Raw genomic sequence first — 5,000 nt, 5'->3', positions numbered from 1 at the left:
ACCGAAATAGACGATCATTCAGGGATTCCCAAGCATAACATACATGAGCAACCAGACTGAAACAGTGCCTGTTGCTATTATATGGAAGGAACATTACTGAGAGAGAGAGAGAGAGAGAGAGAGAGAAAGAGAGAGGCACGTCACCGAAATAGACGATCATTCAGGGATTCCCAAGCATGCAACATACATGAGCAACCAGACTGCAAACAGTGCCTGTTGCTATTATGGAAGGAACATTACTGAGAGAGAGAGAGAGAGAGAGAGAGAGAGAGAGAGAGAGAGAGAGAGAGAGAGAGGGCACGTCACCGAAATAGACGATCATTCAGGGATTCCCAAGCATGCAACATACATGAGCAAGCAGACTGCAAACAGTGCCTGTTGCTATTATATGGAAGGAAGACATTGAGAGGAACATTACTGAGAAACATACAAGCAACCAGACTGCAAACAGTGCCTGTTGCTATTATATGGAAGGAACATTACTGAGAGAGAGAGAGAGAGAGAGAGAGAAAGAGAGAGGGCACGTCACCGAAATAGACGATCATTCAGTTCCCAAGCATGCAACATACATGAGTTAACCAGACTGCAAACAGTGCCTGTTGCTATTATATGGGAGGAACATTACTGAATTTGTTCCCGAGAGAGAGAGAGAGAGAAAAGAGAGAGGGCACGTCACCGAAATAGACGATCATTCAGAGTTCCCAAGCATGCAACATTCATGAGCAAAACAGAAACAAAGTGCCTGTTGATTATATGGAAGGAACATTGCTGAGAGAGAGTCGAGTGGTAGACGATCATTCAGGGATTCCCATGAACAGATTGAGCAACCAGACAACAGTGCCTGTTGCTATTATATCAAAGCATAGCAAATCGCGGAATATCACATTGTAATCAATAAACAATAGTTTTGCATGCAAATGTTACATGTTAAACGCTGAATGACTTCTCTCTCTGACAGCCTAATACCGTCATTTATCCCACTCCTGCCGCTCATTTTGCTTGCAGAAAGTAGTTGGTGAGTGTGCTTTCTGGAAGGAACATTACTGAGAGAGAGAGAGAGAGAGAGAGAGAGAGAGAAAGAGAGAGAGGGGGCACGTCACCGAAATAGACGATCATTCAGGGATTCCCAAGCATGCAACATACATGAGCAACCAGACTGCAAACAGTGCCTGTTGCTATTATATGGAAGGAACATTACTGAGAGAGAGAGAGAGAGAGAGAGAGAGAGAGAGAGAGAGAGAGAAAGAGAGGGGCACGTCACCGAAATAGACGATCATTCAGGGATTCCCAGAGCATGCAACATACATGAGCAACCAGACTGCAAACAGTGCCTGTTGCTATTATATGGAAGGAACATTACTGAGAGAGAGAGAGAGAGAGAGAGAGAGAGAAGAGAGGAGAGAGAGAGAGGGCGTCACCGAAATAGACGATCATTCAGGGATTCCCAAGCATGCAACATAACATGAGCAACTGGAGAGAGAGAGAGAGAGAGAGAGAGAGAGAGAGAGAGAGAGAGAGAGAGAGAGAGAGAGGAGAGTGGCAGACTGCAAACAGTGCCTGTTGCTATTATATGGAAGGAACATTGGACTGAGAGAGAGAGAGAGAGAGAAAGAGAAAGAGGGTACGTCACTGAAATAGATCATTCAGGGATTCCCAAGCATGCAACATACATGAGCAACCAGACTGCAAACAGTGCCTGTTGCTATTATATGGAAGGAACACACTGAGAGAGAGAGAGAGAGAGAGAGAGAGAGAGAGAAAGAGAGAGGGCACGTCACCGAAATAGACGATCATTCAGGGATTCCCAAGCATGCAACATACATGAGCAACAGACTGCAAACAGTGCCTGTTGCTATTATATATTACTGAAGAAGAGAAGAGAGAGAGAGAGAGAGAAAAGAGAGAGGGCACGTCACCGAAATAGACGATCATTCAGAGCATGCAACATACATGAGAGACTGCAAACAGTGCCTGTTGCTGTTATATGGAAGGAACATTACTGAGAGAGAGAGAGAGAGAGAGAGAGAGAGAGAGAGAGAGAGAGAGAGAGAGAGAGAGCACGTCACCGAAATAGACGATCATTCAGGGATTCCCAAGCATGCAACATACATGAGCAACCAGACTGCAACAGTGCCTGTTGCTATTATATGGAAGGAACATTACTGAGAGAGAGAGAGAGAGAGAGAGAGAGAGAGAGAAAGAGAGACCGGGCACGCCAATGAAATAGACGATCATTCAGGGATTCCCAAGCAAATATACATGGAGCAAATCAGACTGCAAACAGTACTGTTGCCATTATATGGAAGGAACATTACTGAGAGAGAGAGAGAGAGAGAGAGAGAGAGAGAGAAAGAGAGAGGGCACGTCACCGAAATAGACGATCATTCAGGGATTCCTGCCAAGCAACATACATGAGCAACCAGACTGTAAAATTAGTGCCTGTTGCATATGGAAGGAACATTTACTGGAGAGAGAGAGAGAGAGAGAGAGAGAAAGAGAGAGGGCACGTCGAAATAGACGATCATTCAGGGATTCCAGCATACAGCATACATGAGCAGCCAGACTGCAAACAGTGCCTGTTGCTATTATATGGAAATATTACTTCTCGAGAAGAGACTGAGAGAGAGAGAGAGAGAGAGAGAGAGAGAGAGAGAGAGAGAGAGGGCACGTCACCGAAATAGACGATCATTCAGGGATTCCCAAGCATGTGCAACATACATGAGCAACCAGACTGCAAACAGTGCCTGTTGCTATTATGGAAGGAACATTACTGAGAGAGAGAGAGAGAGAGAGAGAGAGAGAGAGAGAGAGAGAGAGAAAGAGAGAGGGCACGTCACCGAAATAGACGATCATTCAGGGATTCCCAAGCATGCAACATACATGAGCAACCAGACTGCAAACATGAGCTGTTGCTATTAGATGAAGAGAAGAGAGAGAGAGAGAGAGAGAGAGAGAGAGAGAGAGAGCAAACAGTGCCATGGGATTCCTACATGCAACATACATGAGCAACCAGACTGCAAACAGTGCCTGAAGGAATGGAAGGAACATTACTGAGAGAGAGAGAGAGAGAGAGAGAGAGAGAGAGAGAGAGAGAGAGAGAGAGAAGAGAGAGAGAGAGAGGCAATGTCACCGAAATAGACGATCATTCAGGGATTCCCAAGCATGCAACATACATGAGTTAACCAGACTGCAAACAGTGCCTGTTGCTATTATATGGAAGGAACATTACTGAGAGAGAGAGAGAGAGAGAGAGAGAGAGAGAGAGAGAGAGAGAGAGAGAGAGAGAGGGCACGTCACCGAAATAGACGATCATTCAGGGATTCCCAAGCATGCAACATACATGAGCAACTGACTGCAAACAGTGCCTGTTGCTATTATATGGAAGGAACATTACTGAGAGAGAGAGAGAGAGAGAGAGAGAGAGAGAGAGAGAGAGAGAGAGAGAGAGAGAGAGAGAGAGAGAGAGAGAGAGGGCACGTCACCGAAATAGACGATCATTCAGGCATTCCCAAGCATGCAACATACATGAGCAACCAGACTGCAAACAGTGCCTGTTGCTATTATATGGAAGGAACATTACTGAGAGAGAGAGAGAGAGAGAGAGAGAGAGAGAGAGAGAGAGAGAGAAAAAGAGAGAGGGCACGTCACCGAAATAGACGATCATTCAGGGATTCCCAAAGCATGCAACATACATGAGCAACCAGACTGCAAACAGTGCCTGTTGCTATTATATGGAAGGAACATTACTGAGAGAGAGAGAGAGAGAGAGAGAGAGAGAGAGAGAGAGAGAGAGAGAGAGAGAAAGAGAGAGGGCACGTCACCGAAATAGACGATCATTCAGGGATTCCCAAGCATGCAACATACATGAGCAACCAGACTGCAAACAGTGCAGTACTGTTGCTATTATATGGAAGGAATTACTGTTGCTATTATATGGAAGGAACATTACTGAGAGAGAGAGAGAGAGAGAGAGAGAGAGAGAGAGAGAGAGAGAGAGAGAGAGAGAGAAATAGAGATCATTCAGGGCCCAAGTCACATACATGAGCAATAGACTGAAACATTCAGGGATTATATGGAAGGAACATGCTGAAGATACATGAGAGAAGAGAGAAGAGAGAGAGGGCACGTCAGAAATGACGATCATTCAGTGCCTGTTGCTATTATATGGAAGACTGAAACATTGCCTGTTGCTAGATAGGAGAGAGAGAGAGAGAGAGAGAGAGAGAGAGAGAGAGAGAGAGAGAAAGAGAGAGGCACGTCACCGAAATAGACGATCATTCAGGGATTCCTAAGCATGCAACATACATGAGCAACCAGACTGCAAACAGTGCCTGTTGCTATTATATGGAAGGAACATTACTGAGAGAGAGAGAGAGAGAGAGAGAGAGAGAGAGAGAGAGAGAGAGAGAGAGAGAGAGAGAGAGGGCACGTCACCGAAATAGACGATCATTCAGGGATTCCCAAGCATGCAACATACATGAGCAACCAGACTGCAAACAGTGCCTGTTGCTATTATATGGAAGGAACATTACTGAGAGAGAGAGAGAGAGAGAGAGAGAGAGAAAGAGAGAGGGCACGTCACCGAAATAGACGATCATTCAGGGATTCCCAAGCATGCAACATACATGAGCAACCAGACTGCAAACAGTGCCTGTTGCTATTATATGGAAGGAACATTACTGAGAGAGAGAGAGAGAGAGAGAGAGAGAAGAGAGAGGGCACGTCACCGAAATAGACGATCATTCAGGGATTCCCAAGCATGCAAACATACATGAGCAACTAGACTGCAAACAGTGCCTGTTGCTATTATATGGAAGGAACATTACTGAAGAGAGAGAGAGAGAGAGAGAGAGAGAGAGAGAGAGAGAGAGAGAGAGAGAGAGGGGCACGTCACCGAAATAGACGATCATTCAGGGATTCCTAAGCATGCAACATACATGAGCAACTAGACTGCAAACAGTGCCTGTTGCTATTATATGGAAGGAACATTACTGAGAGAG

Source organism: Macrobrachium rosenbergii, chromosome 9 (genome assembly GCF_040412425.1).
Source record: "Macrobrachium rosenbergii isolate ZJJX-2024 chromosome 9, ASM4041242v1, whole genome shotgun sequence".
In the NCBI taxonomy this organism is placed as follows: Eukaryota; Metazoa; Arthropoda; class Malacostraca; order Decapoda; family Palaemonidae; genus Macrobrachium; species Macrobrachium rosenbergii.
Note: the sequence above shows the minus strand (reverse complement) of the source record.